A 13,827-nucleotide genomic window follows, 5' to 3' on the forward strand; every position below is an offset into this window, starting at 1 on the left:
ATAGCTGTTGTAGACCTCCCATTAACAATGACGGTTAATGGGAATTTCTGCCTGAAGGGAGAGAAATTGCCAGGTTTCACGATGCACTGTTTATAAATAAAAATATAAATATATATATGCTATTCCAAAGGAGTCCTGTGGTTTAGAAGATTTTGACCAACTGCCCTAAGGAAAAGCAAAAATTACCCAATTGAGTCAAACTCATCCTTAGGCCATGGGGCTCCAGTGTGTTCTGAGTTTTCCTCTCTAAAAAACTGAGCTGAACTGAATATCTACCTTACTCCAATAACTCTCTCCTAACCTGTCATCTCTAAAGTTATTACCTGAACATGGTTGAATTTCAGTCTGTATTGACCCCTTGACGGCAAGATGATCCATATAGTCTTTACACTGTAAAATGCATTTTCATAATTTCTACTTGTCTCTTAAGGTTTTATGGGTAGGCTTTGAGTTTTATGTTTCAGACTTAATGAAGGAACTGTCTGCTTTTTTTCAAATCCTTCGTGCCCTTATAAGCAACAATCAAATCCCATGTGGCACTTAAGTTAAAAACAGGCAATTTACTAAATTTGTGGCTTGGATATTGAAACTTATCACCATTTACAATTTAAATGCATAACTCTAAAAGGCCTTAGAAATGTGAACTTGCAGAGAGGTGGTTAAGAGGTTACAGTATAAGAAATGGAGTCAGCAATCCTGATTCCACTGCATGATATTTAGAGTCACACAAACTCTATTCTCAGTTTTTTCATCTAGTGTGTGTGTGTGTGTGTGTGTATGTGTGTGTGTTAGGTGCTGTTATGTCTGACTCTTTGTGACTCTATGGACTGTAGCCTGCCAGGCTCCTTTGTCAGAGTTCTCCATGCAAGAATATTGGAGAGGGTTGCCATTCCTTTCTCCAAGGGATCTTCCCGACCCAGGGATCGAACCTGGGTCTCCTGCATTGCAGGCAGACTCTTTACCATCTGAGCCACCAGGGAAGCCCTTTTTAACTATTAAATGGGTATGATATAATTTATGCTGCATAGTGTTGTTAAGAGGATTAAATGAGATGATACATATCTTTTTAGTTAATGGCAGATAATAAGCACCAAAGTATTTTCAGCTATTGCTAGAACTCAATAATTTATAACCAAACCTAGAAGTTTTGCCTGGGACAAATGCCAAACCAGACAGTATATGGGGCTTAAAATAGAATCACCTCAGGAAAATCAGCTCAGTTCAGTGGCTCAGTTATGTCTGAATCTTTGTGACCCCATGAACGGCAGCACTCCAGGCTTCCCTGTCCATCACCAGCTCCTAAATCTTGCTTAAGCTCATGTCCATCGAATCGTGATGCCATCCAACCATCTCATTCTCTGTCATCCCCTTCTCCTCCTGCCCTCAATCTTTCCCGGCATTAGGGTCTTTTCCAGTGAGTCAGCTCTTTTCATCAGGTGGCCAAATTATTGGAGCTTCAGCTTCAGCATCAGTCCTTCCAATGAATATTCAGGGTTGATTTCCTTTAGGATGGACTGGTTTGATCTCCTTGCAGTCCAAGGGACTCTTAAGAGTCTTCTCTAACACCACAGTTCAAATGCATCAATTCTTCAGCACTCAGCTTTCTTTACGGTCCAACTCTCACATCCATACATGACTACTGGAAAAACCATAACTTTGACTAGATGGACTTTTCTTGTCAAAGTGATGTCTTTGCTTTTTAATATGTTGTCTAGGTTTGTCTTAGCTTTCCTTCCAAGGAGCAAGCATCTTTTAATTTCATGGCTGCAGTCACTATCTGCAGGATTTTGGAGCCCAAGAAAATAGTCTGTCATTGTTTCCATTGTTTCCCCATCTATTTTTCATGAAGTGATGGGACCAGATGCCATGATCTTAGTTTATTGAATGCTGAGTTTTAAGTCAGATTTTTCACTCTCCTCTTTCACTTTCATCAAGAGGCTCTTTAGTTCCTCTTCATTTTCTGCCACATGGGTGGTATCATCTGCACAATCCTAGTTGTTATTATGTGGTTTTTTAATTAGTTTTATTTATGGCAACTGCAATTAACCTTTCTACCCACCCATTCTTAAATCTTTTTGTGTATCTCAACCTATCCAAAATAGCGGATATGCAAATTATATGATGACATTAGCAAATGGTACACCATATCCAAAATATCTGTGGCCATTCAATTGACTGGTGGAGTGGGTCAGCCCCAAGTATGGTTGGTACATGTGATAATGACAGTAACTCAATCCATCACAGCCAGACAAAGGTGGACAACCCAGTTTCTAGATCTGAGTCCTGTATAGCAACCTTCCTGAGTTCTTCAAAACCGTCATTGCTATTACTTTTTACTAGTGTAAATTTGATTTGCATAAATTTAGGGCTATGAAAGTTCAGTTATGATTCATATTATTATATGAATTTCAATTGATAAGTTATGTGCTTTTCAGCTAAACTCAATGGTTCTTGTGTAAGTAATCCTTGAGAGTTAAATAATTCTTAATCATGAACCTCATTTTACTCTTCAGATAAAACATTTTCTTACTTTTATAGCTACAAACTCTAGAAACATGATAGTATTTTTCTTCCCAGAGCTAGAAAGATGTAATAAGAAACCAAGCACATTTATGCAACCATGGTGCTAGCAGCTGGATAGTGTCAAAATTCCTTCATTTATTACTTTAGATTTACCAACAATTATGGGCATATTTTAAAGCAACTTTCAGAGTTTGAACATACTTTACTTCTATAATCAAAGTGTACTCCAAACAGATGGATTAAGAAATGTGATCATTGACCTGTGAACTGACAGTTGGGGGCGATTGTGGGAGAATATGCAAAGTATGAGGGTTGCTGGAAATTTCCTCCTTCTATACCAAGTTTAGGAGTTGAAGAAGCATAACTAATGCTTTTCTGACTAGTGGTAGCAAACATATTCATTAGTTGTAGGTTTAGTGCCAGACTAGGATAAAGGAAATCTGGGTGTCAGCTAGTATTTTCACTTAACCTATGGAGTTCAGTGTTTTCTTCTTAATATAAGAGAATTGATGTAGATCATCTTTAAGATGTGTGCTCTATCTGTAATTCAGTGCTTCTAGGACTTTCTTAACACTTTAGGAGAAACTAATTCTACTTCTGGGATAATAAATCTTATAATTGCATGATGCAACAAAGAAAACCAAAGGAAGAGAGATAAACTCTCTAACAAGGGTCAGAACCAAGCCCCTTGATGTTGTCCCCATGTTTGGAAATGTTTGCAGAAGGGACTGTAGGCGTTTTTACCCAAGACCAAGGTCAACAGTTGCCACAGTTGTCCTGAGTTACTCTTGGTACTAAGCAGCCATTCGTGTGTGCCTAAAAATCCTTCACATCTCAGCATCTTGGCATTCCTTGGAGCCACTTGATACTTCTGCCTCAGTTTCTCAAGATCAGTCATGACACAGTAAGCCATACAGGAAGATGCACTTGGCATATAGTCAGTCCATCATTCACTGCAGGATGACCAGTTTAGCTTTACTGGAAGAATTGATGAAGCTGAATTCCACCAAAATGGAATAAAGTTGGACTATCTGGAAGTTACATGGGAAAGAGAAGTTCTTTTTCTATGTGGGAAAGAGAAGTAAAAGAGATTTTAATGTACCCTTTCCTTCAAACCTCTGATTACACAGTCTAAGGCTTCATTTTATTGTTGTATACTGTCTTCATTTCTTTTGCTTTTTCATGTAAATGTCATCTTTCTGACCTTTCAGAATCACTAATTGTGTGGCACTTACCCTGAACATATTTTTGAGTTGTATTTAAATGGTATGATAATAGAATGCCTTACTGCTCTGTCTCTAAGCTTTGGCCAAACATCCTCAGATGGCTGATAACCACAATCAGAGATCTATTCTTTGGAAATTTGGCCTCACGTATGTGAATCACAAGAGGAGAAAGTAGTCATGACCTCATCCCCAGACACCTATCAAAGGTGAAGAAAAACAGGACCAAGTCATGCTGACATCCACACTGAAGACATTGAAGAGGAGGTTACTCAGTGTCTGCCAAGACCGTAGACATGCTTCATCATATGTCCCACTAGGAACACTGAAAGTTCAAACTGAAGGAAATTTTAATATGATTGTAGCTACAGAACAAATATTTTATACCTCCAAGAATAATATGCTTTTTTGGTGAGTTGACATTTCCTGGCCTGCTTTCTTGCATGAAGAAGCTCAAGTTTCAGTACATTAAATTTATGATGCCACTTGGGCCTGCCAGGGGAACTTAAACAGATACTTGATGTCCTAAACTGAAATCGTATTTTTAAAACCAACTCTATTTTGTGTAAAACTGAGCTATCTACTTAAAAAAAAAAAAGCAGTAACTACTCTGCATTTACCCCATTTCCAGATCAGGATGCTGGAGTCTTTTTATAATTGGTTGAGAAAATGTAATTTTAGCCACTGAAAGTTGGACTTCAAATTTTATACCCAATTAGAGGTTTCATTAAGCTTCATGTCATGTGAATTTGATTCCATGTCTATTTCTTTAATTCTTGCCAAGTACAGCAGCCTTGAAATACTTGCCTACTATAAAATTATGCTTTGCATAGTAATTCCCAAAAGAAATCAAATTTAAACTTTGTCAGTTGGGGTTTTTTGTTTTGTTTTGTCTTTTAATCTCTCTCCTTATTAAGACTATTCTCACCTTGGTAAAAATAATCAATTTCATACGGGTCCTGGTGCCAATGTGCAGCTCCCAGACTGGGAAACTTTTCTTGGTGGATCTGAAACAAATACTGCCAGACTTCCTGGGATCCCTAGGTATTGTGGAATGTCTTTTGTTTCTCATTGTGCAATCCCAGGAGCCTTGGGGGAATATAATTTTTATGTACTGGAAAGTCTTAAGAGCTACAAAGTATTGCTTTAGCACAAGTCACTAGGCCTGGAGGAAAGAATGGTGACTTGGGAAAAGCTCTAAGTAAAATATCATTTTGTTTTTTGATTTTTTTCTGAATATTTAGAGGGATTATGTTAGAAATACCAACCCAGTAGGAAAATATTTATGCATCAAGTCACAACACATCAGATTAAAGAGAACTGAGTTATTTGAGTTCTCAGGTATTTTCTCAAGGGTCTGAATGCCTTGGAGTTCTCTTCTGTGGGGGTGACAGTGGGAAACACCTTACTCTTGCAACAAGTAAGTTTTTTTTACTGCTAAGTGAGGGCCTGGCACAGTTTCTGATTCAATAGTATCTGCCCTTAAAAAGTGGTTGTTGTATTTCCTTGATATGTTGTGACTTTAAACAATTAAAAATATTCTTTTTGCCCATTATGATGTTTTTCACTTTAAATTCTATTTGGTCTTATGTTAAAAATGTTACACTGGCATTTTTATCCTGTATTTTTTATATACATGGTCATTCTTTGATTTTCACGCTTTCTACGTACACTCTTTTTTATTTTTCTTGTTAACATGATACCTTGGGATCTTCTTTTTAAACAGATATGAAAACCTCTATTTTTTTATTGTGTTTATCCACTTATATTTGACTCTTACCCATTTATTAGCTCTAATTACTCTTGCATTTTCTTGTGCACGTGTGTCTGTGTGTACATGTATGTGTGAGATTTTAGTGCCCCGAGTTCCATGGCCAGCTAGCTAATATCATTAGAACTTTTATTACTATGGTAGACAAGGTGACACCTTTCTCAGGCTACCCAATGGCAGCTTTCTGGTTTAACCCAACTCAGGGCAATGTGAGACAAGAACACAACACAAACAGAATGCTCTCCAACTCAGTCTGCTTTAGTTGGACATTTCCTTCCTCTCAGGGCTCTTGTTCCCTTTCTGATCTTTCTTAAAAAGTTTGAAGTTTTCCCGTGAATGTCTTAGGACTAATGCTTCTCTACCCTCACTGCACATTATTACCATCTAGGGAGTATTTAGGAAGTATCAATGGTATAGTGTCACCTTAAGGAATTCCAGTTTAATCGGTGTAGAATGAGATCTGGGAATTGGTAGTTTTGTTTTGTTTTTCTTTTTAGTGTATAGTTGATTTATAGTGCTGTGTTAGGGTCAGGCTTACAGCAAAATGAATCAGTTATACACACACACACACACACACACACACACACATGCGCACACACTATTTTAAGATTCTTTTCCCATATAAGCCATTATAGAGTACTGAGTAGAGTTCCATGTGCTAAACAGTACGTCCTTTTTAGTTATCTATTATGTATAGTGAGTACATGTGAATCACAATCTCCCAATTTATCCCCACCCCCACTCTTATCCCTGGTAACATAAGTTCGATTTCTGCCTCTGTAATTCTGTTTCTGTTTTTAGATAAGTTCATCTGTACTCTATTTTTAGATTCCATATGTCAGTGATACCATATGATATCTTTCTTTCTCTGACTTACTTAACTCAGTATGACAATCTCTAGGCATCCATGTTGCTGCAATATGCATTGTTTCATTCTTTTTTATTACTGAGTAGTATTCCATTGTATGTGTATACCACATCTTTATTCATTCTTCCATTGATGGACATTTAGGTTGCTTCCACGTCCTGGCTATTGTAAATAGTGCTTCAATGAACATTGGGGTACACGTACCTTTTAGAGTCATGGTTCTCTCTGGATATATGCCCAGGAGTAGGATTGCTAGATCATATGGTAGCTCTATTTTCAGGTTTTAAAGGAGTCCTAGTACTGTTTTCCCTAATGGTTATACCAGTTTACATTCCCACCAACATTGTAGGAGGGTTCCGTTTTCTCCACACCCTCTCCAGCATTAATTGTAGATTTTTTGGTGATGGCCATTCTAACTTCTATGAGGTGATACCTCACTGTAGTTTTGATTTGCACTTCTCTAATAATTAGTAATGTTGAGCATTTTTTCATGTATCTACTAGCCATCTTTATGTTTTCTTTGGAGAAATGACTTTAGATCTTCCACCCACTTTTCGATTGGATAATTGGTAATTTATTCAAAAATTCTTACCACCCCTGGGGATTCTAATGTGCAGTCAGGATGGAGAACCCCACCACATTACAAGTATCATCTTTCATGGTTCATAATGTTTTCCTAGTACAGAGAACAAAAGCCTAGTACTGAGTGGCTGCTCTTCCTGGAGGCTTTTGGAAGCTTCATATATGTGAGGAGATGTTTGTAGGGCTGTGAATACCTTGAGTTCTAGATCTATCTAAGAAACCCTGAAAACATTTGTGATACCATAAAGAGTGCCACCCTGCTCAGACCATCTGCTAGGAGCTTCTAGGTTGTACTCAGCTGGTGCAATACAGAGGGAAGGGGTTCAAAACCAGGCCCAAGGAGACCTTTCTTTCTCCTCTTGTATCCCATATTCACTTTCCCTAGCCCTATCCCACTCCAGGCTTCTGTTTTCTCCCAACCCAAGGACTTAACCTTCTTTTTCCAACAGTCTCTCATAGGATTTTTGATTGGATGGCCTGTGAAGCTTTATGTTCTGTCAGCTTCTTCTATGTTCTTTCTGGTATTAAATGCTTGGTCTGAAATGAGCATTTTCCCTCAGTTCTTTTTTTCATCTCTCACTGTCTTTGTTCATTAGCAATAACAGGTTTTCGTGTCTAAATGCCTTCTAGACTGATGAGACGATAATCTTTTTGAGGGTCAGAGACTTTGTCAGTAGTAGTCATTATTGTTTATTCTGTGCCAAGAGTGGTGTTTGATTTGGTGCATAAAATTATCTTTATTCCTGTTATCTTCAAACAGGCTGTCCATCCTAAACAGCTTTGACTTATGTTTCAATAAAAATATTTCTTAATATTCAGATATAAAGCATATATTAATTTAAACAATTTATAGAATTTATTCTACTCATTTCAATGGAGGTAAGCCTATAATTTCAGTTTTGTTATGGCGTCTAAGTAAAAATGAGCTTGTAAATTTCAAACTCTTCTTAGCATGCTACAATGTTACTGTTGACACAAATCAATCTGATGTGTTTATTCTGGAAAAAAATCACATTTTATGAAAGACGTAGTCCTCTAAGATATTTTAGTTTCCTGGTTTATTGCTGCAAACTGCTTTTTATAATACCTAAAGTCCTGACAGAAAATAGAGCCTTATAGAGAAAGAAAAATAATTGAAGGTGTTTTATTACACCTTGGGATAGAAGAAAGAGAAAAACAAGGCCAAGCTTTGGAGGGAATAAACCAAGTATAGAGCATACCGGGAGCCTCAGGAAACAGAATCTGATGCCTTCAATTAGTCACAGAAGATGAAGAGGGAAGGCGTAGGTCACAGTGAACCAGCTACAGGCTTGCAACAGGCTTTAGAGCAAACCCAGAGTCAATTACTTGCCTGAAGACATGGAGGTGGTCCTTATGACAAAATTAACCTGAGATAAGAGTCTATCTCTGCCAGGAGAAAGGGGAAGAAGAAAGACATAATATTGGGCTTATAAAAAATTTAGTGAAGAAATAAACTATAGAGAATGAAGGTGGGATAGAGAATTCACAGAGCGAGAGAGAGAGAGTCAGAAGTAATTTCCATAACTAAATGATCTGTTGAGAGAGTTTTATGCTTTCCTTTTGAGAAAACATTCCAGTTTACATGGAATATAATGTTTCTAAAGCTTATTCACTTTCCTTTGATTATGGCCACCATACTTACCAAAGATAGTTAACTCAGTAAAATTTTTCCTTCTATGGTTATCAGCTTAGTTACTATTTGAAAATAGCCATAAATATAAAATGTTTTAAATTTATACCATCAGTATGAGATAATTATCTCAAATTTCCTTGAAAAAGAGTATTAAAAAAAACAGCATAAAAATAACAGTATACGCATCACTATGTCAAAGAAAACAATTGAATGGGAAAGACTGGAGATCCCTTCAAGAAAATTGGAGATACCAAGAGAACATTTCATGCAAAGATGGGCACAATAAAGGACAGAAATGGCAAGGACCTAACAGAAGCAGAAGAAATCAAGAAGTGGCAAGAATACACAAAAGAACTATACAAAAACGATATTAATGACCCAGATAACCACGATGGTGTGTTCACTCACCTAGAGCCAGGCATCCTGGAATGTGGAGTCAGGTGGGCCTTAGGAAGCATCACTATGAACAAAACTAGTGGAGATGAAGAATTCTAGATGAGCTATTTTAAATCCTAAAAGATGATGCTCTTACTGCTGCACTCAATATATCAGCAAATTTGGGAAACTCAGCAGTGGACACAGGACTGGAAAAGATCAGTTATCATTCCAAAACCAAAGAAAGGCAAAGGCAAAGAATTTTCAAACTACGACACAATTGCGCTCATTTCACACAGTAGCAAGGTAATGCTCAAAATTCAAGCTAGACTTCCATGGTACCCAGGGAACCAAGAACTTCCAGATGTACAAACTGGATTTAGAAAGTCAGAGGAACAAGAGATCAAATTGCCAACATGTCTAGAATCACAGAGAAAGCAAGGGAATTCCAGAAAAATAAAACATCTATTACTGCTTCATTGACCATGCTAAGGTCTTTGACTGTGTGAATCAGAACAAAGTGTAGAAAGTTCTTACAGAGATGGGAATAACAGACCACCTTACCTGACTCCTGAGACACCTATATGCAGGTCAAGAAGCAAGAGTTAGAATCAGACATGGAACATTCAGTTCAGTTCAGTTGCTCAGTTGTGTCCAACTCTTTGCGACCCCATGAACTGCAGCATGCCAAGCCTCCCTGTCCATCACCAGCTCACGGAGTTTACCCAAACTCAGGCCCATCGAGTCGGTGATGCCATCCAACCATCTCATCCTCTGTCGGCCCCTTCTCCTCCTGCCCTCAATCTTTCCCAGCATCAGGGTCTTTTCCAGTGAGTCAGCTCTTTGCATCAGGTGGCCAAAGGATTGGAGTTTCAGCTTCACCATCAGTCCTTCCAATGAACACCCAGGACTGATCTCCTTTAGGATGGATCTCCTTTGGTTGGATCTCCTTGCAGTCCAAGGGACTCTCAAGAGTCTTCTCCAACCCCACAGTTCAAAAGCATCTGTTCTGCGATGCTCAGCTTTCCTTATAGTCCAACTCTCACATCCATACCTGACTACTGGGAAAACCATAGCCTTGACTAGATGGACCTTTGCTGACATAGTAATGTTTCTGCTTTTTAATATGCTGTCTAGGTTGGTCATAACTTTCCTTCCAAGGAGTAAGCGTCTTTTAATTTCATGGCTGCAGTCACCATCTGCAGTGATATTGGAGCCCAGAAAAATAAAGTCTGACACTGTTTCCACTGTTTCCCCATCTATTTGCCATGAAATGATGGGATTGGATGCCATGATCTTAGTTTTCTGAATGTTGAACTTTAAGCCAACTTTTTCTCTCTCCTCTTTCACTTTCATCAAGAGGCTCTTTACTTCTTCTTCACTTTCTGCCATAAGGGTGGTGTCATCTACATATCTGAGGTTATTGATATTTCTCCTGGTAATCTTGATTCCAGCTTGTGCTTCCCTCAGCCCAGCGTTTCTCATGATGTACTCTGCATATAAGTTAAATAAGCAAGGTGACAATATACAGTCTTGACATACTCCTTTTCCTTTTTGGAACCAGTCTGTTGTTCCATGTCCAGTTCTAACTGTTGCTTCCTGACTTGTATACAGGTTTCTCAAGAGGCAGGTCAGGTGGCCTGGTATGCCCATCTCTTTCAGAATTTTCCACAGTTTATTGTGATCCACACAGTCAAAGGCTTTGGCAGAAGTAGATGTTTTTCTGGAACTCTCTTGACTTTTGATGATCCAGCAGATGTTGGCAATTTGATCTCTGGTTCCTCTGCCTTTTCTGAAACCAGCTTGAACATCTGGAAGTTCACGGTTCATGTATTGCTGAAGCCTGGCTTGGGGAATTTTGAGCATTACTTTACTAGCGCATGAGATTTGTGCAATTGTGCAGTAGTTTGAGCATTCTTTGGCATTGCCTTTCTTTGGGATTGGAATGAAAACTGGCCTTTTCCAGTCCTGTGGCCACTGCTGAGTTTTCTAAATTTGCTGACATATTGAGTGCAGCACTTTCACAGGAGATACCCCACGTCCTTGGAACATTGGACTAGTTCAAAATTGGGAAAGGAGTACAACAAGGCTGTATTTCACCCTGCTTATTTAACTCATATGCAGAGTACATCATGCAAAATGCTAGCTGGATGACTCACAAGCTGGAATCATGATTGCCAGGAGAAATATCAACAACCTCAGATATGCAGATGATACCACTCTAATGAAAGAAAGCAAAGAGGAACTAAAAGGCCTCTTAATGAAGGTAAAGAGCAGAGTGGAAAAGCTAGCTTAAAACTCAACATCCAGTAAATGAATATCATGGCATCTGGTCCCATCACTTCATGACAAATAGATATGGGAAAAGTGGAAACAGTGACAGACTTTATTTTCTTTGGCTCCAAAATAACTGTGGACAGTGACTGAAGCCATGAAATTAAAAGACACTTACTTCTTGGAAGATAAGCTTGGGCAAACTAGACAGCATATTAGAAAGCAGAGACATCACTTTGTAAACAAAGATGCATATAATTAAAGCAATGATTTTTCCAGTAGTCATGTATGGATGTAAGATTTGAATCATAAAAAAGGCTGAGCACTAAAGAATTAATGCTTTTGAATTGTGGTGCTTGAGAAGACTCTTGAGAGTCCCTTGGGACTGCAAGGAGATCAAACCAGTCAATCCTAAAGGAAATCAATCCTGAATATTCATTGGAAGGATTGATGCTGAAGCTGTAGCTCCAATACTTTGGCCATCTGGTACAAAGTGCTGACTCACTGTAAAAGACCTTGATGCTGGAAAAGATTGAAGGCAGAAGGACAATGGGACAAGGGGGCAACAGAGGATGAGATGGTTGGAATGGCATCACTGACTCAATGGACATGAGTTTGAACAAACTCTGGGAGATAGTGAAGGACAGGGAAGCCTGGCATACTGCAGTCCATAGGATCACAAAGAGTTGGACTCGACTTAGTGACTGAACAACAATAACACTATGCTGCATTAATCTGAAGCATCAAATATGCTTTTAAATTCAAAGGAGACAAGTTTGAAGTAAGAATTTTATGGGAATTTTTTAATTCATTAAGTCTCATTGCCATTGGGATTTAAAATTTGTTCATTCCTAAACTTGAAATCATTTCAGCTCTACATGTAATTTTAAGAGATTCAATACTAAAAACAACATCATCTAACTGGTGAACGGAGCTAAAGGACTGAAAAGATTTTACAAGTCAATTTCAAAAGGAATTCAGAAATATCAATCACCATGGCCAATGTCCTGCTTTCAATTAATGACTGAAAAACTCTGTAGAAAATCTACAGACTCCTATTAATTGAGAATGCCTGAAACAGCAATTGTTCTGTAACTTATTGTTAAACAATAAAACATTGTCTTTTCCTTCATATAAAATTTGAATATATTAGACAAAGCAGAATACCACCCATCACTTAAGAGCTCTTGCAGCTGTTGCTCCCAGAATAAAAAGTCTATTGTTTTATAAACCAGATCTGTCTGGAGCTATCTACATTGTTAAAAAGAGCCAGATTGTCAGTGAATGGTTCATCTATAATCTCAGCAGGTCGGTTTATTGATGATTCAGTAGTCCTTTGATTCCCTGAATTGAACAACTGGATTTTTGTTTTTCTCCTCAGTTGATAGATGTGTCTGCCTTCAGACTAAAAATTTACCTAAAGCTCTTAAAAGATAAATGTACATACTTTATCAGTTAGGGAAAGCATATTTGAAGTCTCAGACCATTGATTCTCTGATGGTAGGAACCTCCTTAATTTCATTTTAGGTTAGTCTTCTAAAAAATGATGAGATAGAGTTTATATAAATTATGCAATAACTTTCTTATACCTCTAAAGTTCTATAGCACTACCAAAGGATCTCACCCCATAATAGTAGTCTTTGGAATTTTTCATGTTGATAAAAGATTGGCCAGAGATATATTGTTCTCAACTTGAGATGTCTTATGAATAGACACAGCCCTAAAAATGGGACACAGGTATCATGTATATTTTTGTCAGTTTTCAGTCAGAAATGAGTAAAATCAAAAGTTGTCTAAAAAGATGACTTTTAGTTTTGTGTCTATATTGGCTTGTGGTTGCTATGCTTAGTTATTTAAACAACTACTTAATTTATTGTGCTTAGTCGTGTCTGACTCTTTGCAATACAAAGTACGGTAGCCCACTAGGCTCCTCTGTCCATGGGGTTTCCCAGGCATGAATACTGGAGCAGGTTGCCATTTCCTACCCAAGGGGAGCTTCCCGACCCAGAGGTTGACCCCATGTCTCCTGAGTCTCCTGCATTGGCAGGATGGTTCTTTACCACTGTACCATCTAATACTTTATCTTAAATCCACAACTTGATGCAACCACGGTTGTGTTTTAGTGAAACCATAATTATACATGAATTATTGACAAATACTCTCCTAGATTTTAATCATGGATCACTTTCTCCATTTATTTGAATGACATTGATCCAGGTGTTTTCAGTACCCACAGCAGGAGTGACTCAGACTTGATGGCTGTGAGCACAGGGATGATGTGTGCTCTATGAATCAGCTCTGCAGAGTTGAGCCATAGTATGAGTTTACTACACTGATTTTCAGTAATTTAGGCACATAAACTATAGTACAACCAAAACTTACATCTAGATTTGAACAAAAGTTAAATTAACCTTCTAGTATAAAGATCTCAAAATGTATTCCTGGTCTGGTTTACCACATTTTCCACTTTTGAATAAGATTAAACTGAAATAATCTGCACAAATAGCATGCTAACCCCTAAGAGAATAATTATCCAATTATCTATAAATCTCACAAT

Source organism: Odocoileus virginianus, chromosome 19 (genome assembly GCF_023699985.2).
Source record: "Odocoileus virginianus isolate 20LAN1187 ecotype Illinois chromosome 19, Ovbor_1.2, whole genome shotgun sequence".
In the NCBI taxonomy this organism is placed as follows: domain Eukaryota; kingdom Metazoa; phylum Chordata; class Mammalia; order Artiodactyla; family Cervidae; genus Odocoileus; species Odocoileus virginianus.